This window comes from Gobius niger, assembly GCF_951799975.1.
Source record: "Gobius niger genome assembly, chromosome: 10".
Lineage (NCBI taxonomy): Eukaryota > Metazoa > Chordata > Actinopteri > Gobiiformes > Gobiidae > Gobius > Gobius niger.
In genome coordinates, this window is record NC_136861.1 from 7,806,542 (window position 1) to 7,834,396 (window position 27,855).

A 27,855-nucleotide genomic window follows, 5' to 3' on the forward strand; every position below is an offset into this window, starting at 1 on the left:
TATAAACTTTAGAAAAAGTAGATGTTGGAGTCAAAAACATCAAAATTGAAGCATCTGTCTGTGACAGAGGGGTAGTATAAACATGTACGATTCTGAAACTGTAGCCGTTGTGAATAAAGGAGGAAATTTGGAAAAATGACGAATTTCAGAGAAAACTCTTAGAGAGGCCACCGTGCTGCCTGGCTAAGACCTCTGGCCATTTCCACGGAGGATGGGTGGGACCACTTAGAACCACTTAAAACCCACTTAAGGCCCAAAGGCGCGAGTGTGTGTCCAAGTTGGTGGAGGCTCTCCGTCACTGAATTATTTTTTTCAATTTTGCAGGTGGCGCTGTTGTGCCATTTTGCATGTCCCACGTTGGACACCCAGATATTCATAAACTGTTCACCAGACTGATTTTTTCCGTGATTTTTAATTGAGTTTTCGCGCACGTTCAGGGGGTGAAAATCCAGTTTTAAAAAGTGGTACGGATAGAATAATAATAATATTCTGAGCAAAAACAATATAGGCGTTTTTCCATTGTAGCTGTTTTTACACATTAGACATTTTCGGAAAGCTCTGGCCGAGTCCTATGCGTCTGTCGTGGTCGGAGGTCGCTGTCGTGTCCGTTGTGCACTCCGTACGCCATCGAAGCGCACCCTGGTGCCCCCCTGCGTTGCAGAAGCAATAGTCCCTATCGCCATGTATGGCGCTCGGGCCTAACAAGGGTTCCCGTTGCTCGAAATAGCACATATTATACATTTTCGGAAAGCTCTGACCAAGGCGCATGCACCTGTCAGGGTCATTACTCTCTGGCACGTACCCCGTGAATGAGTGATGGCATTAACATGCATATTAAAGGGGGCGCTGTTGGGCCCACTGCCACCAAACCTCATGTCATGTATGCGGGGGTGAAGGGGCAACATGTGTATGAGTTTTGGTAATAATCCGAGTTAGTTTGTGCGAACAGGAGCCATTATTGATGTCTCAAAAATCGCCAAAATAAAGGTCAACTTTGGGGCTCCACTGGAGGAAGACCGCATAACATAGCAAAAATCCGTGGATAACTTTTGATCCCCAACATGTGTAGATGAGTTAGAAGCGATCAGAAGCTCATTCGGACAAACGCCCACGGAGGAGTTCGTTCAAATGTGACATCAGTGTGGAGGCAATTTGACTTTTCCTCATTTTTCCACTCAAAATAGGGGACTTCCTGTTTGTCAGGGGGCGGGGTCATAATAATGTTTTTTGCTGGTCACGACCTGGACAATGTCTGTGCCCAAAGGCGCGAGTGTGTGTCCAAGTTGGTGGAGGCTCTCCGTCACTGAATTATTTTTTTCAATTTTGCAGGTGGCGCTGTTGTGCCATTTTGCATGTCCCACGTTGGACACCCAGATATTCATAAACTGTTCACCAGACTGATTTTTTCCGTGATTTTTAATTGAGTTTTCGCGCACGTTCAGGGGGTGAAAATCCAGTTTTAAAAAGTGGTACGGATAGAATAATAATAATATTCTGAGCAAAAACAATATAGGCGTTTTTCCATTGTAGCTGTTTTTACACATTAGACATTTTCGGAAAGCTCTGGCCGAGTCCTATGCGTCTGTCGTGGTCGGAGGTCGCTGTCGTGTCCGTTGTGCACTCCGTACGCCATCGAAGCGCACCCTGGTGCCCCCCTGCGTTGCAGAAGCAATAGTCCCTATCGCCATGTATGGCGCTCGGGCCTAAAAAGGGTTTCCAGACTCTTGATCGGTCCACTACGTCACACATCAAGCTTTGAGGGTTCCTTTGCAAAATGACACAAAAGGAACTCCTTAAGCAGATTTATTACAGTAACTCAGTCTTAAGTAAGTCCAGCAGGTCTTGGCTCAACAATGTGAATGTTCTCTTTTCAAAGAGCAGGTAACAATTCATTATTCATGTTTCATCATTTTACATAATTACTGACAAATAATAGTGATTACAGGCTGAATACTTAATACATACAGTTTTTACACTCTGGAAGAAGGTACAGGACATTTCTGTGTCAGCATTACAGGTAAAACAACTCTTTAATTCCAACCTGTGTGAAACTCATAAATAGGGAGTTTCGAGAACAGCCAGAGGAGGAAATGACTTCTGTGCGTTTCACTGGTGTGCACTTTTGGCAGCCCTTTTAGTTTCTTATGATGAATGCTTTTAGTCCTAGTCACATTTTACTCTCTTCTAAATGTGATAGTTTAAGTCATGTTTTAGTCAGTTTCCTTATAAAAAGTGATTAAGTGTTAGTGTTAGAATTTGGAATGATGGTTCAGAATCAGAAGACTTTATTAATCCCATGAACATACATACACACAGAACAAACATTTATAGTATGTGCCACAACAGTTCACAGGTTCACAAGGTCGAGCAAGACCGATTAAAAACACAAACTCTTAGTTTGAATTGAAGAAGCTTATTGCAGACGGGATGCATTAGTTTGAATACGTTTGTTAAGTGGTGATGTCACAGCTCTACTTCCGCGGTCATAGATCTGCGAGAAACTACAAAAAACTCTTTAATACAACAATCAATATTTCTGAAACTCAACAGAAAGTTACTGAACATACTTATTTTTCAGGCCCATTGGACAAAAATGCTGTACCGACTTTAGTAAATATGACTTTTTTAGCAGTAGGTGCGGCATTTTCATACACTAGGGATTTAAAACTGTCCAGAGAAAAGATAAAGTTTCTGTAACATCGCTGTCAGACGCACTCCATGGAGGACGTATCAGCGTTGATTGTAGCACGGGGAGAGAAGGGGAAGAGGGCGTGGCCAGCTGCATCCACCATAGACTGTATATATAATAGACAGCTTCTCCTCACTCCTCCCCGTTTACCATAATGACCACGTTCGAGGGGGAAGTCATGGCAGATTTATAGACTCCTCCTCCCCAGCTCTGACGAAGCATGTTCCTAAAAAGGGCATAAGGGCGGGATCTTCACTGTAGAAGAGTGTGTGATGTGTAGCTCGCGTAGCTCCAATGCCAACAGTCCGACCTTAGCACAGGAGGAATATCAAGCTCTAGATAGTTTCAAAAAAATTGGGACCAGGCTTTAAAGTTGTTTTTAACGTGTCTAAAGTGCAATGCTTTTCAATGGGAGACTAGCGGCCATATGGAGGAACTACAGCAATGGCGGCCCCTAGTGTTGTGGCCAAAAAGCAGAGCAGCCAGCGGCCATTGGAGTCCACGCTGACGGTGCCGCTCTGTGTCACGAGTACCGGGTGTGTTTCTTCTGCTCTGCGCCCAACCTCTGTTTGCGAACGGTCAGACAAACCACTTTCTCCCATTTCTGTCTCGTCTCATTAACATAAACTCAAAAACGCCTCGCCACGTTTTAGTCACAAAAGAGCTATTGTTAGCTCCTCATCGTTATTATCAGTATCATCATTTTAAAAAGGTGCATCAATTGACTCAGTGGCAAGGCAACTTTATTTATACCGCGCATTTCGTACACAAGGCAACTCAATGCGCCTTACAAAAGAAAATATGCGAAATTACAATCAGGTTAAGTTAAGGCAAAGCACATATATAAAAACATCAAGACATGGGAAACACACAGTACACCTGGGCAGGCGCTGGAATTTTTTGTTGGGTAGGGGAGGGGCGCCCGCCTGTCGACTGGAGGGCGGGGGTGGGGGTGCATAACTTAAAGTCATAACAACACTGCCCAAGAAGTGACTTCCTGTTTCGATCCAGCACCAAAATAAAAGCACACAGCTCGTCTCGTACTTGCAACGTTACAAGAATATACATAAATACACACATTTTAAGTGTTTTGTCTGTTAATAGTTAGGCAGAAACAGGAAGTCGCTTCTTGGGCGGCCTTGTTATGATTTGAAGTTGTGCACAGAGTCAATTAAATGACATCGTTATCGTCTTCCATGGTGTAAACAACACTGGTGACACTGGCATTGTATGGTAACGGGGCATGTGTAACCGTGATGCAATATTGCCTTTTTTAACTCTACCTGAGTAGAATTTCACATCATTCAAGCAGTTTTAACTTTTTTTCTCCCTCGTTTCTTCTCCTGCTGAAGCGCTCCGCTCTGTATTTCCTGAGTCATATTAGAAAAACACAAATCACCACCAAGTGTGTTCACCTCAATGCCATGAAGTTGCTTGTCACATTGTTGGATGACAGTGAAAGTTTGTTTTTAGCCGTTCTCATTCCCTCGGCTGCCTCTGTGTTTTAGAGCCACTGTCTTATCCAAAAGTGATGTTTTTACGTGTCATAGTTTTACACCTATACAAACATGTGTTATGATACCGCATCTCCTCTCACTCAGGACAAATAAAGTCAAAAGGTCGCTCCATTGATCTGACTCTTGGACCTGTAGCCCTTTATTGATGTAAATATGACGCATTTCCATTCTGATCGAGTGTCTCTCCCAATTATCGGAGGAGTATTGCTGATGTTACGCGGCCTCCCTGTCTCCCGGCGCCGGCGTGTAGCTCATAATGACTTCCAGCGTCAAAGCCCCTCACTCAGCAGTTTCTCGACAGCTCCAGCTCCTGTCAGCGGCGGAGACGGCCGCGGCGGCTCGGATCCGGCGGGTGCGGAGGAGGAGACGAGCTGCAATGGTGGCGGGCTCCGTCTGACACCGGCTCATAATGTAACCACAACAGAAGAAGACGCACATCCTCACTCCGACACCGAGCCGCTCGCCAACTCTCCAGGGATCACGTTGGCTCGGAATATACGTATTGAAAGGTAACTACTATTTACCCCCAAATTACTCTTTGAAATGTTAATAACGCACTGTGGGTTGTCGGTCCCGCTTGTAGAGAAGGAGTTTGTACATTCACCCGGTTTTTTGATGAAATAGTCAATCAACGGTGGTCACAAGATTAGTTTTACCTGCAAGACGAGAATCCATCTTGAACTGTTCCCGCCTTCACCGTCTCAAAACAAACCAAAAGTGGTTTGGTCCGACGTCTCATTATTCTGAAAATTTACCACTGAGCAGAGGTGCCATGAGTCCGACATCTCTAACCCAGTTGTGTTGTGGATTAGAGAGCCATATACAACCATTTACCCCTAAAAGGAATTGGTGGAGCCATTAGGGGGCGCTCTGGGAGTGGCCCATTTACTTAAGAGGTGCGCCAATTAGTGACCGGTGTGGCGCTGCTGGAGCACACGGTTTTGACCGTGCTAGAGAATATTACAAAACATCCTTTAACTGTGAGTTATTAACTATTTGGTTTTCAGTTTTTCCCATAATAATCACCTTTCATTGCAATAAATGGATTGACATATCCGACGACATTTTTACGTTTTTGGCATTTTTTACTTTCTTACGCACGCGTTCAACCAGCCAACAATGCGCCACCACAAAAAGTCAAAACCCGCTCTCATCATGTTGGAGTGAAGACCCGCGTGGACGTGGCCTGCCTGCACGTTGTTTGTGAGTACCACCTGTCAGCCTAAGCACTGGGTGCTTAGCCGAAGCGACCTGGAAGCTGCTGGGCGTGGAGGAGCTCGTGGCCGTTCTGAAGGAGACTGGGTCTCGCGGAGCCACGGAGCTGTCTGGCGGAGGTGGGCTTACGGAAGAGCAACGGAGCCGAACCGGGAGCGACTGGGTCTTCCCGGACTACGTCGGCTACAGGCGGACATCGCGGTCCAGCGGTCGGCGGGCTGGAGAAGGAGGAGCGGCAACCGTGAAAGGTGTACAGGGGCCGGAGGAAGGTGCCGCACGAGGGCGGCTAGGTCGGGTCGAGTCGAGGCGGCCACCAGGCAGACGCAACGGGGAAGCCGGTCGTGCCAGGAGCAGCCAAGGAAGCGGCCACACAGGCTTGTCAGGCCTGTGTTTTGTTTGGAAACTAGAGGATCGAGGTATGCGTAGCGCTACGGGTTAAAGTGTGCACACGAAGTAAAGTAACTCTGAAAATTAAATCCAATGCATTGGTAAAGTGAAGTACTGAACTGGAAACACGCAAAGATTGAAAAGAAAGGTTTCTGCTAAAAAATATTTTTGTTTAAAGACTATGCAAGTCGAAAGTGTTTGTTGAAGGTACCCTTTTTGATTTTGAACTGAATATTTTGAGTTCTGGTACAAAATGACTGAAACTAATGTTGAGGCGTTTTCTGTTGAGCCTAAGAGTGAATTGTGTTTGGAGCCACCTTTGGTTGAACTAAGTGTCAGAAGTAAAAGACACGAAAAGCTAACAGAAAAAGCATTGCTTGCAAAAATATCAGATTTGGAAAAAGCAAGAAAATGTCTGCTTAACAAAGCTAGCAATGTCAAAAAACAAATTAATGAATTAATAGCAAATGATGGGTCATGTGAAGAGGTTAACAGTTTATTTGCAAAGTACGAGTTTGTTGTACAAGAAGCCAAATGTACTCATCAATGTTTATTGAAGTTGTTGCCTGATGATGAAAAAGAGAAAAATGAAATTTGGTTCAAAGCAAAGCTATTGAGTGTCCAAGAGTGTTCTCAGTCTGTGTCAGACTATTTTTTGAGTAAAACAGACAAAAGTGAAACTGATGAAAATGAAAATGACTGTGAAAACAATGAAATCAAACCTAATGATAGTGCATCAAATGTTTCTCGCAAAAGTGCACGATCAAATAATTCTACCACTTCATCAACTTTGAGAGTCCAAGCAGAGGCCAAAAAAGCGGCATTACTCGCAAAAGAAAATGCATTACTGGAAAAACATAAACTTCAACAAATGGCAATGCAGCACAAACAAGAGCATGAAGCTAAAGAAATAAAAGAAAAACAGTTGTGGGAAGCACAACAGGAAGAATTGAGAAGGAGAATTGAAAAGGTGGAATTGGAAGCAGAAATAAAAGCTGCCGACGCTGAACTTTCCGTTCTAGAAACATTCAGCGATGGCATGAACTCTTATGTTTCAAAGGCAAGCAGACGTGATCCCGACACCAAACCAAAAGTCACTCAAAGTGAAACTACAACCAGACAGACAAACATGCAAACTGTAAATGTGTTGTATTCGACCAAACCAGAAAGCAAACGGTCAACAGTTATTCCTGTCACTCAACCAGAAACCCAAGTAACTCAAAGTTCATCTGTACAAACACAAGAACAAAATAATTTGCTTGTGCAATTTTTACAAAAGCAGAATGAAATTTCAGACCTCCTCATTCAGCAGCAGAATGCTACTCAACTTCCTCCCAGAGACATTCCAATTTTTGAAGGTGATCCACTGAAATATAAAGTTTTCATTCAAGCATTCAAGCACTGTGTGGAAAACAAGTGCTCCTCAAGAGGTGACTGCTTGTATTTTCTGGAAAGATACACCAGGGGACGTCCAAGAGAACTGGTACAAAGCTGTTTGCATATGCCACCGGAAGCAGGATTTGAAAAGGCCAAAGCACTTCTACAAGAACACTTTGGAAATGAAACAAGACTCACACATGCTTACATGCAAAAGGTTTTGAACTGGCCCAACATTAAGGCTGAAAATGTGTCACTGCTGCATGATTATTCTTTGTTTCTTACAGCGTGTCAAAATGCAATGTCTGAATTAAGTGAAATGAGAGAACTGGACATGTCGTCAAATCTTAAAGTTGCAATCTCCAAACTACCCTACAAAATGAAAGAGAAATTCAGAAGTATTGCTTGTGACATTCAAGACACACTGGAACGTAGACCAAGGTTCTGTGACGTCGTCAGATTTGTTGAACGTGAAGTTAAAATATTGTCAGATCCAGTGTTTGGAGACATTCAAGCTCAAACTGTTGAAAGAACTCCATTTAAAGTTGAAAGTCAAAGACCGAAAATGAGACATGAACTGAATTTTGCCACAAATGTACGTACTGTAAATGACAGAGACCCAAGTTGTTTGTTTTGTTCTGAACAGCATTCTCTTTGCAACTGTGCTCAGTTTAAATGCCAGCAACACAATGACAAGATTGATTTCGTGAAAGAAAAAAGACTTTGTTTCAAATGCCTAAACTATGGACATTTCAGTAAACAGTGCAGTAAACGTGTTGTATGTGTAAAGTGTAACCTCAACCATCCAACTGTGCTACATCTTGTTGTCAAAGTTGACAAATCTGTGAACACTGAAACTTATGAGAGTAACCCAACTGTTCACTGTACTTTCACTACTGTCAAACCAGGCAAAGACCAAACCGGGGCCGGTGAAAGTGTAAAGTTTTCGGTACTTCCTGTAAATGTAAAGTCGAACAAAAGCAACAAAATCATTCAAACATATGCACTTCTGGACAATGGTTCAACTTCCAGTTTTTGTTCTGAATCACTGATGCAAAAACTAAACTTAAAAGGAAAAAAGACACAAATTAGTTTACAGACAATGTCATCTGAGCAAACAATGTCAACTTACCTGATTCATGATCTTTTTGTCTCTAATGTTAATGATGCAATGTTTTATAACATTCCTGGTGCGTACACACAAAAGGTACTGCCAATTACAAAGGACAATGTTGTCTCCAAAGGGGATATTGAACAGTGGTCATACTTGAGTCACATTGATGTTCCTGAAATTAATTCAAATGTTGAATTGGTTATCGGATTAAATGCTCCAAAATTGCACGAACCTCAAAAGGTTGTTAATTGCCAAAAAAATTGACCTTTTGCTGTAAAAACTCTGTTGGGTTGGATTGTAAGTGGAACACAATGCAAACAAGTAAACTCCAGGAAAGATTTCTTGGAAAAAGGAACAGTGAAGAAAGTAAGGATGCTCACAGGGAGCAAAGCTCAAGGACGCTTCACAGGAGAAGCTGAAAGAAACGAAAAGGAAATGAAGCACAAAAAGGCTGTACCAAAAGTGAAAAGGAAAAACGCTGTTCAAGAAAAAAAGAGTGACAAATGTGGACAATACTAGAAAGTTTGTAAAGGACGAAACGATGAAATTGCCCAAATCAAGGCACATCGCCCAACAAATGCTTTAAAGAATCAAAAGTCTAAGAGATCTGACAGACCCAACCAAAAATGTCCAAGAAAATACCTGTGTGACATACAGGAGAAACAAAAGTGGCAAATCGTGTACACAGATAAAACTTGAATGGCATTAGGAATGTGTGTATATTTGGTGTTTGGTAAACATAAATGTTATGGTTTTGAAAAAGAAAACCCAATAGAATGACAAAAGGTTTAAAGAAAAACCTGAAAGTGTTATCTTGTATTCTACTCAAATTCTTATTTTTGGGTTTGAACCTTGTTTGTTTTTGTGTAAATGAAGGTACTGTTTATTTTGCTCCACTTGTATTTCATTTGTAATTGTTATGTCTTGTGGCCATGAACAATTAGGGGCCGGTATGGTGGAGCCATTAGGGGGCGCTCTGGGAGTGGCCCATTTACTTAAGAGGTGCGCCAATTAGTGACCGGTGTGGCGCTGCTGGAGCACACGGTTTTGACCGTGCTAGAGAATATTACAAAACATCCTTTAACTGTGAGTTATTAACTATTTGGTTTTCAGTTTTTCCCATAATAATCACCTTTCATTGCAATAAATGGATTGACATATCCGACGACATTTTTACGTTTTTGGCATTTTTTACTTTCTTACGCACGCGTTCAACCAGCCAACAATGCGCCACCACAGGAATAGTTCATCGTTTTTACATACTGAGATATGTTTTTACCTGAGCTTAGACGAGTTGATGCGTACCTGTCTAGTCTTTGCACGTGCACTCAAAACAACCAAGGATGTTGTTAGCAATTGGCCTCTCCCTGCATATTCCTATAGCTCCAAACGGGGGTGAAGTTGGAAGCTGCCACGCTCTTTCACGGGCGCACACAAAGACCAGACAGGTACGTATCAACTCGTCTAAGCTCAGGTAAGAACATATCTCAGTATGGAAGAACTATGTGCCCTCAGTCACGCAATAAGACCAAAGATGACCAAAGCATTTGGCCTCTTCCAGCATATTCCTATAGCTCCAAATGGGGTGAAGTGTACCAAGCTCTTTCACGGGCACGCACAAAGACCAGACAGGTACGTATCAACTCGTCTAAGCTCAGTTGATATGAGCTTAGACGAGTTTATCTCAGTGTCGGAAAATGGTGGCCCATCCATCCATCCATCCATCCATTTTCTTCCACTTCTCCGTTTCCGGGTCGTGGGGGCATGTGTTGGAACTGCCCAAATCACATTGCACCAGCCCCCTATGGCTCCTCCTCATGGTTGGTCTCTCATAAGGGATTTCTGAACCGGTCTTTGTCTGACCCGTCACCTAGGACCTGTTTGCCATGGGAGACCCTACAGGGGCACAAAGCCCGACAACAGAGCTCCCAGGTGCTCAAACCCCTCCACCACGTTAAGGTGGCGGTTCTAGGAGGGGCAAAAAAAAAAATGGTGGCCTGTTCCTTTAAGGTCAGTGGACTCTTGCCTGAACCTAATTTTAGTTTTCAACCACTACTCAATGGGACATTTTCGGACTAATGAGACGTCGGACAAATGGGCCAACCCCCCCAAAAAATGAGGAATACTACTACGCATAACACAAACTCATGTAACATTTTTAAAAATAAAATATTTAATGGCTTTTCAGTGTTCTTGATCCAATCAGTGGCAAACGCTGCTTCAAAAGCGCATCCTCTTCCCGAAGAGTCAAGCCAGAGTGGTCCCAGATTGATATCAGTGTGTTTGGCACCGTAATGTCAATCTGACTCTTGCTAGGTTAAAAAATTGTATGAGGGAGCCCAGTTTAGTGCGTTCCACAGCTCAAAAACACAGTAGATAACCTCTCCCTCCACAATCCAGCTGATTCACTGCCCAGTCGGTAAAGATAGTCCAATCACAGCGATCCTAGTGCGGCGACAAAGAGACGCTGACTTGACAAACGCAATCGTCCAAAACTATGTTCACAGAGCTCCGATGTCTACGCCTGATGGTTTTATGAACACCACGCACATGTGTGTCGCCATCCGCAAAGTCTGCTCAACCACTCCCGACAGGAGATTATCGTGTTGGTGTGAATGAGCTTGAAGAGACACAGGTTTGGTAAGAAATCTCCAAATGTTTTCCTTGATCATTACTTGGAAGTGATTGGATTCACAAACCTGCCAACATCAAGCACATTGTTATGAATATTGTCTCCAGTTTTGGACGCCTTTATGAAACAGTCATTTGACCTTAGTTCATATGTGCTGAGAGAGAAGACGTTTAACTTCGAGGCAGTTTTTGTTTCATGTGGATAGGGGTAGCTGTAGGGCTGCTCGATTATTGAAAAAATAATAATCACGATTATTTTTGTCATAATTGAAATCACGATTATTCAAACGATTATTTGTTGCCTTTAACAAAAGTCTATCTTTATTTTATTTATTTATTAATCAAAACACTATGATGATATTTTATGTTTTCTGGACAGTCATAAAAGTACAAATGATTTCAAGTACGCCTTGATTAAAGAGAGGTCCCTGTTTCACACCTGCCCCCTGCTGGCCAGCCCTCACACCTGCGCAAGTAAACTGAGCAGTGCGGCCTGATGACATCATCACACAGCGCTGTTTGTTTTTATGTCAGGCAAAAGCACGAGCCATGGCACGTGAAAAGCGAAGGGAAAATAATCCCAGCGGCCTGAAATAACGCAAGTCTGCTTTGCAAAAAAAAAAACTCGGAAAAATAGAAAAAAAAATGTTGGGGAAAAAAATAAATAAATTGGAGAAAAAAAAACGTGAAAGAAAAAAAATTATAATCGATTTTTTGCGATTATGCTAATTTTGTAATCGTTTACTGTTGTAATCGAAATCGTAATCGAATTTCGATTAATTGCACAGCCCTATGTAGCCGTTACAGAGACATTGACCAAAAAGTCGGACAGTAAAAATGTGACTGTTACTATAGTTACCGTGATAGAAATCTAGCCTACTCTGCTATTCCCGCCTCCGAGTCCCTGAGGAGAGGAAAGGAAGAAGTGACTGCGCATTTCGACAAACCCCCCCTCAAACCCCGGCCTGACTGTCTCCTAAAGCCTTTGTGCATTCCTTTATTTTTCGCTGGACGTCTTTAAAGGCAGATAAGCCTGAGGTTAATGCCGTTCTGTCCGCGGCAGTGACAGGCTGTGACAGTGCGACCCCCCCAGTCTGACCTGTTTATGGTAATGCCTATGCTAATGCGGCAGAGGAGCATGATAAGAGAGGCCCGGAGCAGCAGGAGCTCAGTCCCCGCGATCGGCGAAGGGTCTCAAGTGCTGTACTGCGGTCGCACTGATGGATGGGTCGAATGCAGAGGACTCCCCTCCCAAACCTTTTCATTTGGAAATGTGCCACGTGCATTTGACCCATCCTTCAACATGTCAGGCGGAACATGTGAACTCCCTCCCCTAAATCCTGCAGAATTGCCCTGTACTCTCTACCAATTGAGCAGGGGGTCGACCCGTCATTCTGACACCCCTCCATTCCTTAAAGGAACAGGCCACCGTTTTTCCATACTGAGATATGTTCTTATCTGAGCTTAGACGAGTTCATACGTACCTGTCAACACACAAAGACCAAAGATGTCGTTAGCATTTGGCCTCTCCCAGTATATTCCCATAGCTCCAAACGGGGTGAAGTTAGAAGCGACCACGCTCTTCCACAGACCAGACAGTTACGCATCAACTCGTCTAAGCTCAGGGAAGAACATATCTCAGTGTGGAAAAACGGTGGCCTGTTCCTTTAAGGTTAGGGCTAAGGTAAGGTTAGGGTTAGCTCTAGTTGGGGAAATGCCCCCACTCAGACAATTAGACCTCAATGTCGGAGTGGGGAGGTGTGTAACCATTGAGCAGAGATACACAGGCATAGCGTTGTTTTCGTCAACAAAGTCTACAACAATATTAGCCTGGTATTAGATCTTCACAATTGAGCTCCGCTATCAGGTGGGAGGGGTGAACTCCTTTGAAACGATTGGATCTGACTTGGGGGAACTCCTTGCACATTCCAAGGCTTCAATTTTAATTTCTGGATATTTGGGAGCCGAGCCCAGAACGGATTGAAGAGCTTCCATTACTTTCATATCCGCCGCCATTGCTAAACTACAACCAGCAAATGTGGTGCAAATGCTTGACGTCTCTCTTTCTCCACGCTCCAATCTGCGCCTACAGCTCCAGTTAAACACCGTAGGGTATGAACGCATGAACACGAATGTGCAGACGGCGCTATTGATAACAAATCTCAAAGCAATGATCAGAGGATGAGGAGAGCGGTCGCTTTTGGGTAAAGCCCTGTTCACAATGACACTTCTGCCAGTGCCTATTGAGGTCTGTCAAAAGCTTACTTCATCCCAGATTCCAATAGGCCTACTTATGTTCAATGCTGAATTAATTTGCTGAAATGCTAATTTTGAATCCAACTGACTAAAACTTGACTAAAACCTCATTGAGTTTTAGTTGACTAAAACTAACATATTTAGAATTGACTCAAATGTGACTCACTCTGTCTTGAGCACTATTATTAAGTCTTGTTTTGACTCACTCTATCTTGAGCACTATTTTTAAGTCTTGTTTTGACTCACTCTGTCTTGAGCACTATTTTTAAGTCTTGTTTTGACTCACTCTGTCTTGAGCACTATTTTTAAGTCTTGTTTTGACTCGCTCTGTCTTGAGCACTATTTTTAAGTCTTGTTTTGACTCGCTCTGTCTTGAGCACTATTTTTAAGTCTTGTTTTGACTCGCTCTATCTTGAGCACTATTTTTAAGTCTTGTTTTGACTCACTCTGTCTTGAGGACTATTTTTAAGTCTTGTTTTGACTCGCTCTATCTTAAGCACTATTTCGCTCTGTCTTGAGCACTATTTTTAAGTCTTGTTTTGACTCACTCTGTCTTGAGCACTATTTTTAAGTCTTGTTTTGACTCGCTCTGTCTTGAGCACTATTTTTAAGTCTTGTTTTGACTCGCTCTGTCTTGAGCACTATTTTTAAGTCTTGTTTTGACTCGCTCTATCTTGAGCACTATTTTTAAGTCTTGTTTTGACTCGCTCTATCTTAAGCACTATTTCGCTCTGTCTTGAGCACTATTTTTAAGTCTTGTTTTGACTCGCTCTGTCATGAGCACTATTTTTAAGTCTTGTTTTGACTCACTCTGTCTTGAGGACTATTTTTAAGTCTTGTTTTGACTCGCTCTATCTTAAGCACTATTTCGCTCTGTCTTGAGCACTATTTTTAAGTCTTGTTTAGGAGCCGAGCCAGAACGGATTGAAGAGCTTCCATTACTTTCATATCCGCCACCATTGCTAAACTACAACCAGCCCAGCGCACATTAAATCCGGTTAAGGTCCGGTACGGCCTCCGCAATATTAGAAAGTCATTAAAACCAATGTTTCACACTCACACTGCTCCGCAAAGTCTGGGTCCGGTTAAGAATCCGCAAGAAGTTTATTTTTGCCGGAGCCCGGAGCCCTGCGGATCAAGCTGCAAAAACATGAGCCAACCAGGAAGTGAGGTCTTGTGAGGAAATAAGATCCGGTGTATTTCAAAATAAAATCTGCTCACTACTTATCTGGTCTCGTTTACCACCTGTACACGAGCGTAATGTAAACATTTCTCCACTACCAGTGACACAGGGACACTACTGGCAAATACAGCTTTCGGGGCAAACCCGGACTGGATCAGGACCAAACCCGGGCTGAACTCGGAACACAGTTAATGTGAGCCGCTGCCAAAAACAACACTGGTCGACTTGTTATTTTAACTTTTCTCTCAGTTTAGAAACCAGCACACATGTTACAACACGCAAACCCTGAGAGAGAAGAGTCCGTATCTCTTCCTGCGCTCTCATGTTGGCTTTCTGAGCGTGTCACCTTTCAAATCAGTCTTTATTTGATGAAACTCAACCACAACGATCACAAATGTCAATCACAAAGAACCATCAACTACAAAGCAGGAAAAAGTGCGGGATTTCACAACACAGAAACTAATGTGAAGCATTTTTGGTGCCAATAATACCAAGCAGCAAAACTGGACTTCAACATTTATCCCATGTTTTCAGTTAAGACTTTTATTGAATTAAGTGTCAATATCTTTCTTTTCAGTGTCCTGGGACACTTGTGACCTTTGGAAAGCACTAATATTGTGACATGATAAATATTGTCTCCTGATACAGTACCTTCTAGAAAAATGAAGTTTACACTACGGACTCGGGCTGCTCAATTATTGAAAAAATAATAATCATGGTTATTTTAGTCATAATTGAAATCAGGATTATTCAAATGATTATTTGTTGCCTTAAAAAAAGTCCATCTTTATTTTATTTATTAATTAGTCAAAAACTATGCTGAATAATTTCTGTTTTATGAACGGTCATACAAATGATTTGCCTCGATTGAGGAGAGGTCTCTGTTGCACACCTGCCCCCTGCTGGCCAGCCCTCACACCTGCACAAGCAAACTGAGCAGAACGGCCCGATGACGTCATCACACAGCGCTGTTTGTTTTATGTCAGGGAAAAGCATGAGCTGAGGCATGAGAAATGTGAAGGGAAAATAATCCCAGCGGTATGAAGTAATGCAAGTCTGCTTTGGTTCGTGAAATTGCTTTGGATGGACAAGCGGGAGGGCATCCTTAACCTCTTAACTCCCGCCTGAACCGAGAGGATCTTTTTCCTCACGTCATTAGATTTATTTTCCATCATTTTTTTGTTGGGCATTCAACTCATTTTTGTAATTTTTTTGTAATTTTTTCAAGCATTTTTTGTCACATTTTTGTCATTTTTTGTAATTTTTTTGTAATTTTTTTGTCAATTTTTTATCACATTTTTGTCATTTTTTCGTCACATTTTGTCACATTTTGGTCATTTTTTTGTCACATTATTGTCATTTTTTTCGAACACTTTTTGGTCAATTTCTTGTGACATTTTTGTGACATTTTTGAAACTTTTTCCACCAATTTTTCGTCACTTTTTTGTCACATTTCCATCATTGTTTTTGTCTCAGTTTTGTTGCTATTTTCACAGCTTTTTTCCAGAAGCTTTTGGACTGGGGTAAAGCCAAACCAGAGAAAATGTGCTTGGTTCAGGTGCGAGTTAAGGGTTTAACAATTGTTTTATAATAAGTTAAAAAGATGAACATCCTCATTATCAACCAAACACTTGCTAAAGCTACTACTATTTTTCTTTCTGGAATGCATTGTGCTGAAGTCCTGTCTACCGTACTGTATTATATGTAATCCTGTATCGGTGTTAGTCCGTCAAATGTACTGAAATTGCCACGTATTGCTTGTTTGTTTGTTTTTCCGATTATGCTAATTTTGTAATCGTCCTGTGTAATAATCGAAATCGTTATCAGATTTAACTGCACAGCCGCACTACTGACCGCACCTGTCTGGGGAATCGACTCCAGGACCTTCTCGCTATGAAGGCGAGAGTGCTGCCCGTGCAGCCGCCCCACATTGATCCTTATCGCTCCACCCTTGTCCCTCCTCTGCGTGTTCTCCCTCTGCCTCGCCTCGGCCCTTGTCGGCGCCTGATAAATGGCCCGTTCCCCCTGACCTGCTCCCCCCCTCTCGCGGTCAGTGTCAGGGTGATGTAGCGATGACCCCGCGGAGGGACGGGAGCTCGGAGGGGACATTAAGACGGATGACGGGCGCGGACACCTGGCTCTCCGGCGCGCCCCCGTTCATCCTAATCTGACAATGATGATGTTTGCTCGGCGGCGACCCTTGCTTGCTCGGTATAACTACCCCCCCAGCTCCGCGCCGAGCCACACATTGGAAATCGATACGCCATAAGAGCGCCATCGCCGAGCATTACGTTCACCGCTGGCTTTTGGTCACAGCGCTCCCTCGCTCTCTGATTGTTCCATCTTTTCTTCCCCGTGTCGGCTTCTGCTTTGTCCGTCAATTCCTGTCGTCCTGTTCTTTTCACAGAGGAGGCCAGTAGTCAAGAAACAGCGCTGTACTGACGTTTTTGAGGATCTGTAGTTGTAAAAAACTTCATAATTTTACTGAGTGGTGGTCAATATTACTTGAAGCACGGATACTACTGGTCAAATATAAGAAAAGATTGACTGACTTGACGTAAGGCAAAATCATTCAAACTTCCACATTTCTCTTCTATGTTTGTTTTAAATAAAAAAATAATTCAACATAATGTCACCTCTACTACATCATAAAGACACAGGTGAAACACAAAGACCGTCTGGAAAGAGGGGGAAGAGCTTTATGACAACCAGCCGCTGTGGTTTGAAATGCCTTTCCCGAGCCCAGGCATTCGGATCAGAGGGATTATAAACTTCAATTAAACTTAAAGGGACGAGACAGAGTTTTAAAATGTTAAAATGATGTCTTCTTTACCCTGTACTTTCTCCAGCGATGTCCCATGTGTAGAAGGAGCCTAGACCTACAAAAGTGCATTCATTGCTGTTAAATTCAATTATACTTAATGAATCTCTCTCTGTAGAGAAATTAGTTCTCTGCATTTGACCCATGCTCAACGTCGCTGGGCGACCTGTAGGAGCCGTGAGCTGCCAGCATGGGCCGGCGCTCGGGGACTTGTCTCCATGATGTGGAGCCAGGCTGGTGGTCAGAAACACCTGGCTGGAGGATTCACCTATTGCACATGTTTTTACCACTAACCTATGCAGACACGGGGAGAACATGCAAACTCCACACAGAAAGGCCCCGTCCAGGTGGGAATCGAACCCGGGACCTTCGAGCTGTGATGCACGAGCCCAAACCACTGCCCCACCGTGCTTAAACTGTGAAACTAATATATGATAGACTAACTACATGCAAAGTGAGATATGTAACCTTTATTTGTTTTTATTTATCATTTTGATTATTATGGCTCAGCTTGTGAAAACCCCAAATTAAAAATCTCATAAATTAGAATATTTAGAAAATGGACTGTAAACCATAATCATCGAAATTATAACAAATAAAGGCTTGCCATCTGTCTCTGTGCATGTAATGACTCTATATCACTGTCACTCAAAACGTTGTAAAGTCATGCACAAGCTAAATATAGAACCTGCAGTTACACGAAAGACCTGCGGTGGCAGCAGTGAGTACAACAATTCTTCCATCTAGTCCCTTTAATGTATGACACATTCTGTTGTACTGTAGTCGTTCTGGCACAGCCATATTCCATTGATGAAGTGATGATGGCTGTTGTCTATTCTGTCATTTTAATGCACTGTCATATATTGTTATTGTTATTGTATTGTAGGAACCACAGCCCGGCAAATCCAGGACCAATTTCCCTTCACGGGACAATAAAGTTCAACCTTATCCTTAACCTAATGAAAACATGGACGCAATAAAAAACGCACTAGATTACAACATGTTTAAACTGTTGTTTTATTATGACATGAGGCTTTACAGACAGGTACTGCTCACTCAACCCACACACATTGAAATAATATCCGGGAGAGGCAGGAGGAAGTACACATGAGCACAAGTACACAATCAGGAAACAATTTTCATTCACATCTTAGTGCTTAGCAGCAACAGTGCAGAGTTTTTTTTTTTTTTTTTTACAGAATTGAGCACCAGCAGTGACTCCTGCCGTGAACACGTGTGACCAAATAGAAGCGGCAGAGCGATCCATGCAGTTAGGGATGCACGTACCTTTAAAGAGGGGGTATTATGCTTTTTTCAATCACATAGCACCAGTCTATATCACACTACAATGATGAGCAAACCTTCTGTTGGTCTGTAAATGCAGTGAATTAGAATAACTGCCTTGTATAAAATTGCTCTTTCAAAATGGCTGTAGCGAATGTCTTGAAATAGGCCACGCTGTCTGTGGCATCAGTGGGGAGGGGGTTCTGCTGAGGAGCAGTGGTTGGTTACTCGGCTGGTGACGAAAGCTCGGAGGCGTCTCCAGGAGGTGGGGGCGTTCCTAGGAGGACTCAGGCAAACCTATCCCTAAAATGGCCGCCATCAGAGTTTTTACAGATTACTCAAAATACGTAAATGTGCCAAGGCAACACTTCAGGCATGTTTTTTAATGAGGGAATGACATAATAACATGATGTAAAGCTTGAAAGAGTCGATTTTGCATAATGCCCCCCCTTTAAGGTGTCTGCTCCACTGTCCCGGCTCATAGATGTTGATGCACACTTCCTGATCTTGACGGATTCTCTGATCCAGACCAGCGGTGAGGGTAAGCATGAGAACATTCAGCACATGCAAGAAGGAACATCAGAAGTAATGTGAAAAGGTGACAGCCAACATAAACAAAAGCAATAAAAGCTTGTAAGCCTGTGAGAGCAGCTGAGAAGATCCGTGGAGCCAGTGGTGTAGCTTAGTTGCCCCCACCAACCCACACCATCTCGACCCACCCCTGTGCAACAAGGATCAGTCCACTTCCCAGTTCCCATCTGGCCAACCTCTATAGCCCGTCTCACCCGCAAAGCTGCCAGAATCACCGGTCTTCAAGATAAGGCCTTCAGGGAGGAGACATCCACGGGCCAGGTCCAGGATGTTCAGGAAGCTGAACTCCCACACTTCCCCTGCCCTCCCTGTGCTTCGCGAGTTCCTCTCCGCTCCGGAACATGAAAAAGAACAATGCATCCGTTTGAAGAAGTCTTTGTTTGATCAATGTCAGAGCAAAGATGACACGTAACATCAAGCGAGTATTTGATGGAAGTGCACATCGGAAGTCTTGTCCAGTCCTTTTGTACTAAGTTCTGCCTCTAGCTACTACGTACAGACTGGCCTTTTACTTTGGATTACTTCATAAGATGTTTTCCAAGAGTTTGCACGAAAGGCAAGATAGTAATCCACCCAGCCGCCCACACCGAGGGTTTGGGTGAAACGTACTTTTCCATTCATCAATGAATTGACAATGAAAATCTTTTGAATCTTTGCCAAGTTTCTCAAAGTGCCACACTGGAAGCTACGGTTGTAGATTGTGGCCAAAGGTGTTTTTAGACAATGATGAGCGCTTCCCAGGCAGTTTTAGTAAACCTTGTTCACAAAAAAAGTTGGATGAATTTTGTATCACTATTGAAGCGTATTGTATTGTATTGTGTTACAAACAAACACCCTTCGCCCCTCAATCTGTGTGTCCAGATCGTGTGCAAGCCCAAGTTAAAGCCAAAGGCAAAGTTCTCGATTTACCGATCGATCTACGTTCCCGCCCTCACCTATGGTCATGAGATTTGGGTAATGACCGAAAGGACAAGATCGAGAATACAAGGGGCCGAAATGAGTTTCCTTCGCAGGGTGGCTGGGCGCACCCTTCGAGATCGGGTGAGGAGCTCAGTAACCCGGGAGGAGCTCGGAGTAGAGCCGGCTGCTCCTTCACGTCGAAAGGAGCCAGCTGAGGTGGCTCGGGCATCTGTTCCGGATGCCTCCTGGTCGCCTCCCTCGGGAGTTGCTCCAGGCATGTACTAGAGGGACAAGGCCTCGTGGAAGACCCAGGACACGGTGGTGGGACTATGTCTCCGAGCTGGCCTGGTGTCGCCTCGGGGTCCCCCCAGAACAGCTGGAGGAGGTGTGTGTGGATCGGGAAGTCTGGGCATCTCTGCTGAGACTGCTGCCCCCGCGACCCGGCCCCGGATAAAGCGGAAGAAAGTGGATGGATGGATGGATTTTCACCATTGAGAAATACCTCAAACAAACATGTGCTTTTGCTCTGAGCGGCTCACCTCTGCTAAAACATGCCTTTGGCTGTGTCCGAATGTCCACCCTAGTCCCTAACCCCTCATTCACTACATAGGCCCGCACTATATAGTCAACAATATAGCCACTGATTCTGTTGGCGATTCCGACAGAAGCCACTACTTTCTCCAAGCTGATGTTTTTTTTATTAGTATTTTTTTAATCTGAATTTTTTTAATGTAACAAACATTTATTTTATGAAAACAGAACGACTGTTTTGGCACTTTTACAGGCGTTTTATTTGACATTTAAATTAAAATGAAAACTATCATCACAAAAAATAATAATAATAACTCCAGCAGCTCGAAGACGTGCAGAGAGTAGGTCAGCTCGGTGTCCGAACACCAGCAGAATGAGTGACGACATCTGCTAAAAGTTCGCTAAACTCCGGGAATAATGTATTTCTGCGATAAAGACCAAACTCATGAGACAGTGGAATATTCATGGATAAATACGAGTCATGGATTTTACATGAATGGCTTGGATTATTCGAGAGGAAGCTTTCGGTCATTTAACAGCTCCAGCTAAAGGTTAGCAGCTAACGTTAGCATCTTTTCACTGTAACCGTTTATATTTAAGTCATTTATTGGTGAGAAATACACAACACACGACTGAAACATTTGATTTCATTCAGTCGTGTTGTTTAGTTCAAAGACCTGTCGCTGTCTTCTCTGACTCTCGCAATGCATTGTGGTCTATATTGACCCGTTTAGTGACCCTCGATGCTCACTACTCTTCGAGATGCACTGTGGGAAATTTCGAGTGCCCTGCTTTTTTCTCTCTGGACACCCCAAGTCACTATATAGGGAAACGTGTGGACATTCGGACACACCCTATAACTTCACTGGGAGTGGGTGCGTCTCCAGCTCGTCTCCATGGCGATGTACGCTAAAGTCAACAGAATTGAGGGTTAAACATGCTAGGTCCTCATCCAGATCCATTCTTTGATTACCCACTGCAAAAATAGCATTTTCTGTGTCGACCTGGTCATTGAGAGCATGTTTTGTGTTGATGGCAATAAAGTATAGTCCTGAATGTTACACAGTGTACCTTTAAAGACACACTGTTTTTAACACCTTTAGGACTACAGGCTTCAATCCAGTCCTGAGCAGATCAATTCACTGTGTGTTGTTGGCCTCATTTTGTTAATAGTAAAATTGTATATTTCTGTGAAGCATTTTCTTTTTTGTTTCTATCTCTGTATTATTTGTATTAGGCTGTAGAAATGAACGTCTATGTTTGCTTCATTGTATACTGTATACTGAATACTGTATTGATTACTGCATGATACAATGTGCTGATAGGATCTAAAAGTGCTACTGAGAGTTTGGTTACTGCTACAAAATGCTATTAAACTTGTGAGGTGCATATTGTGTTACTATCATCTTCAAATAGTCAATCTAATATATAGTAGCCCTGCCTCAAGTCAAGTCAAGTCAAGTCTGTGTTGTGACTTCAAAAGGAAAATAAAAAGTTTTCTTTCTTTCTTGTTTTGTTATTGTTGGACAAGCCTTATCTGACATAAAGCGTCACGGCAAGCCATGGTTACAACACACACGTCAATAACTCTGACTTCCTCGGCTTTATTTAACAACGGCTCATGGAACAACTTTTACCAAGGTTTAAATGATGAAGGAAGAAACGTCTGTGCCTGTTGCTTTGTCTGGACGGTAACTCTAAAAACATCGATCTGTCATCTTTATTAGATTTAGTTTGTCATTATGTTAAAGAGCTGAGACCACATTTGGAGCAAATTAAACAATAGGAGTTCAATGATTCTGTATTATTGATATGAAAAGTTAAACTAACAAACGCAAATCTGATACTTTGCTACTGAGTCATCATCAAATCTGTCCATCATCCACAAACACAATCATGTGGAGCAGGTTTGACCAGGGAGGAGTCATAACTACAGCGCTCATGTACAAAAGGACAGCACTTTTTGTTTCTGTATTTGACATCTCCACTGACTGTGAGTATCATTCATTATTACTCTGCTGCAGACCTGTTATATGCATTCACTTGTTGAATGTTGATTCATGAATTTGAACTTTGGATCATTAATGTGCTATATTTCTATCAAAACAAATTAATAAGATCATTTTCAGAACTTTGCATCAAAATGAATGCACTTTTGTGTTAATATGATTAAAATTACATTTAAATGTTACATTTAAAAGTAAATGATGCAACTCTTTATGTTAAAAAAAAAGATTGTTTCTTTTTATTTCCACCACACAGGCCTCTACGCAGGGGTGAGAAATACAACTTTAGTTTACAACAAATTTTGAACCGAACACGTAATTTCCTGTAATTTAATGCATTAATGCATTAGATGAAATAATGACATTGCAACACATTTGTAGAAATACATATATTCAAAATGAGACATTATTTATTGTAACAATGTATAAGATGATAATCAGATTGTGGCATAACTGTCTTTCAACAGCATGACAATTATAACTATTTATGTTGCTTTCCTGTTGTGCCAATGTGTCATGAGTGAGTTCGAGCTGTATGAAATTCTAACTCTTATTGTGTCAATGAAACATGAATAAAGTGAACTTTATTTTCACACAAATATCATATGATCAAAATCAATAGGAATAAAAACAACAACAACATGTCGTGTGCTTTAGGCTGTGTTAGACACATATCCAGTGTTTGTGTTTTCCTGGATACTTCATTTTCCTGGATAACACTTCATTTGCCTAGATAACACTTCATATGTCTGGATCATACTTCTTCATATGTCTGGATTATACTTCATTTGCCTGGATAATACTTCATTTGCCTGGATAATACTTCATTTGCCTGTGCTCCGCTTCTTCGTCTCTCACTGACACAGGGCTGTGACACAGACTAAACTTAAGTCTATTGGACACACAAACAAATCTGTTCATCAGCTGTAAAACTCCGTGTATATGAGACGGATTTTCAAAACATAAAAACTGACCAAAAGCTTGGTACATAGAGCCTCTTTACAGCATCTACAAAGTTCCTACAATCATTCTTTACTCCATCTGTGCTGCTGAACCAGCACCAAAGTTTAAACTCCAGGGAGCGACGATAGAGCAGAGTCTGAGGTCTCTCGGAGGCTCGAGGATCAACTGTTTTTAGAGTTTTCACGGCTGACGGAGCCGCTCACCAGAAAACCTACAACACAATTGATCCTGGAAAGTAAAGGAGCCATGTTAACTGCCCATGCAGCCATAATACATATTATTTTTTGGCATAAAAAGTTGCATAGTGCATCTTTAACCTCTTAACCAAATGCATTTTCTCCAGTTCAGCTTTAGCCAAAGCTAAAAGTTTACAGCTTCTAGGCCAGAGTAAAGCGTCATTTGAAAAACCTACAAAACTGATATAAGCTGATTTTTTTTTCTTTTTTTTTTCGGTTTGTTGCCGCGTTGTTGCTTTTTCATCACTTTTTTTTGTATCACTTTTTTTGTGGCTCTTGTTTTGTTTTTGTCTCTTTTTTTTATTGACTTTTCATCACTTCAAGAAGTTTATAGATTTGGGTGAAGCCGAATTGGAGAAAATGTGCTCTGTTCAGGTGGGAGTTAAGAGATTGAATATAATAACCATCACCACAGACACAATCATTTAAGACTAAATACTTACTGAGATTAAATACAGTATATTTGATCTAATTTCTGGTTTATGGTATTTACAAAAAACTCAAATAAAGTCAAGTCATCAATAGTAAGAACAGAATGACTATAACTGTGTATTTCGGTGCCTTCACATTCTCTGTTAAACGAATAATCAGTGAAAGCCACGTCCAAACTTATCCAATATAAAACATATGACTATTATTACACAAACTTTAAAGTCATATTTATTAATGTTAATAAAACCTATGAAGTTCAGAAGGGGACATGACAAATAAAACTGCCTCTCTCGACCACAACCTCAGTCTTACTTTTGTGTTCATTGTATTTTCCATTTTAAAAGGAAAATTCAAAATGAAGAATTGCGTTTTCACATATTCTGTACTTGTTGCAATATTTAAAAAAGAAAAACAAAGACAATGCAATAATTAACCTTTAATTGATGACATTGAATCACTTTCTGCGTCCAACACCCGGAGGTTGAACTCAGACCACAGCGCGTTACTTTATCGTTATCGCCATTTGTTTGTCTTATTAGTTTCCTGTATATTATGTATAAATTAGCTCCACACTGGGTCAAAGTCAAAAGGCGGTAAAGCAGACAAACCTAAATATAATACGTGATTTTTATAATGAGGGAGGGCTGGTCTACTTTGGCAAGGGTCACATTTCCTGTGTTTTGGTGAAGGTAAAGAGCCCATTAAAGTATAAATACACAAGCCTATAGACTTAAACTCTTAACTCCCGCCTGAACCGAGAGGATCTTTTTCCTCACGTCATCTGATTTTTTTTTTCCATAATTTTTTTGTTGGGTATTCAACTCATTTTTGTAACTTTTTTGACATTTTTTGTCATATTTTTGTATTTTTTTTTGTAATTTTTTTGTCAGTTTTTTTAAATTGTTTTGTCAAATTTTAATCACATTTTTGTCCTTTTTTTCGTCAATTTTTAATCACATTTTTGTCACATTTTTGTCACATTTTCGTCCTTTTTTTTAAATCAGATTTTTGTCATTTTTTTGTCACATTTTTGTCATTTTTTCGTCAATTTCTTGTCAATTTCTTGTGACATTTTTGCCACTTTTTCATCAATTTTTCGTCACTTTTTTGTCACATTTCCATCATTTTTTTTCATCTCAGTTATGTTGCTTTTTCCAGAAGCTTTTGGACTGGGGTAAAGCCAAACTGGAGAAAATGTGCTCGGTTCAGGTGGGAGTTAAGGGGTTAAAGGAACAGGCCACCGTTTTTTCCATACTGAGATTTGTTCTTACCTGAGCTTAGACGACTTGATTACGTACCTGTCTGGTCTTTGTGCGTGTGCTCAGTCACGCAAATGTTGTTAGCGTTTAGCTGCTCCCAGCAAAGGTATAGCCCCAAAATGAGGTGAAGTTAGAAGCAACCAAGCTCTTCCACGTTTTCTATATTTAACCCCTTGACGCCTGAATTTATTTCCAATAATATAAAAAATATCTTATCAGTGTTTTTAGGTTTATTAAACATTGACATAGCAGGAAAGAAGAAACTTTTCAACCTGAAATGTGTCAATTATAATTGAATAAAAACTGCACTAGAAGAAGAAAAAACAAAAACATATATAAAACAGATTTACAAAACAACGTTAATGGTTTTTTTGTGTTGCTCTTCTTGGCTGCTCATGGTCTTTGGCGTCTGAGTGTCCAATGGAGGGGTCTGAGTTATGAATGTGTGCAGAGGAGAGGAACTGTGTGGCCATGTCCCGCCTCTCACTCAGAGATTGTATGTGTTTTTGCTTTCAAGCTGATGCTAAATTCTTGCAGGAAGAGGTATGTCGTAAATTGGCGACACTTGGCGTTAAGGGGTTAACGCCTTTATACGATCCAAGTCTACTCCCACAAAATTGAACATGCCGATTCTCTAAGTGGATAAAAAGGGGCACTATATTGTGAGCCGTAGTAACACCTGGAGCGCTTAGACGTCCGCGCAGTAATATCATTGAAGTGCTCCAGTGCTCACAATATCGAACCCTTTTTTATTCGCTTAGAAAATTGACATGTTTAATTTTGTGTAACTAGACTTGGATCATGTAGCGTTTCACGTAACTGTATTTAAATAGAGAAAACGTGGAAGAGCCTGGTCGCTTCTAACTTCACCCAGGTTTGGGGCTATACCTTTGCTGGGAGAGGAAACACGCTAACAACAAGACCAGTATGTATCAACTCGATCTCAGTATGTAAAAACGGTGGCCTGGTCCTTTAATATGACTATTGAAATTCAGGGCCATGATTACGCCCAGATTTCAAACTTGATGTTTCAGTTCCAGAGAAAGATGACTAATGACAAGCTCTCTTTGTTGTCTTTGTGGGCCAATGACATTGATCTCAGTGTATCTATATTTAACTAGAGGAAGTTGTTTTGTGTCCACACACTACACCGCGTTCCAAATTATTATGCAAATTACATTTTTCTCTGATTTTCTAAACTGTCAACTCAAGTGAGAGTCAGCATCATTTTCAAGTCTGCTTGAGTATCATTTAAAAAATTTTTTTTCAAAAATAAATATAGTAAAAAACTCTAAATCTACTGTTCCAAATGATTATGCAACTCATTGTTTCAATACATTTTAAAGCTTGTAATTAACTGAAAATGGTCATTTGTTGAATTTGTAGCATTAGGAGGTCATATTTACTGAAATCAAGAGCTATTTCAATCAAAAACATCTAAACAGGTCAAGTTATATTTGACCATAGGAGCCCTTGTGTGATAGCAGCTTCAAAATTCTTAAATCCATTAAACTTGTGAGTTTTTGGAGAGTTTCTGCTTGGATTTTGTTGCAGGATGTTAGAATAGCCCCCCAGAGCTGCTGTTTGGATGAAAACTGCCTCCCTCTAATAGACGTTTTGCTTGTTGAGGCTCCAAATGTTCTCAATAGGGCTGAGGTCAGGGGAGGAGGGGGTCCACATCATGAGTTTCTCTCCTTTTCTGCCCATAGCAGCCAGTGATGCAGAGGTATTCTTTACAGCAGGACATGGTGCGTTGTCATGCGTGAAGAGGATCTTGTTCGGGAAAGCACGGCTCTTCTTTTTGTGCCATAGAAGAAAGTGGTCCGTCAGAAACTCCACATATTTTCCAGAGGTAATTTTTTCACAATTTGCATAAGAATCTGGAACGCGGTGTAATCTGTTTGATCAATGACAGTGTCTGCGAGCCCATGTTCAGCCGCTCTCAGTGACAAATACATCTGAGCATCGTCTGTGTAATTGTGATAGGACGCATTGTTACTGCATTTTCCGTATTACACTCACTTCCTTGAGCAGATTGTAAAAAGCTTATGGGATGTTTCTTCATTCTTCATAGTTTATCAGGGCTTGACACTACCTTTTTGGCCAATATCACCAGCCAGCAACACTGTATTTACTATTTTCTGTATTGAACATTTTACAATTTACAGAAAAACAACCCATAGCCACTGTATATTTACACTATCCTAATATACAACAAAAACATCATAGACTGAACTATGACCTGAAAACGTGTTCAAGGCTGAATTAGATAAGTTCAGATCTGTTTATAACTAAGCTCAATTGCATTGCGTCTGCTCTGACCGCACTGTGTATCACACGCCCAGAGAGAAGGGAGAGAGAAGGCAAGACTCGCAGCAAAATGTAGCCAACTTCTTTACTTAAAGGGATATTTCAGGATTATTGACAGAGGGCCTCATTTCCTAGTTATCCAGAGTGTTGTTG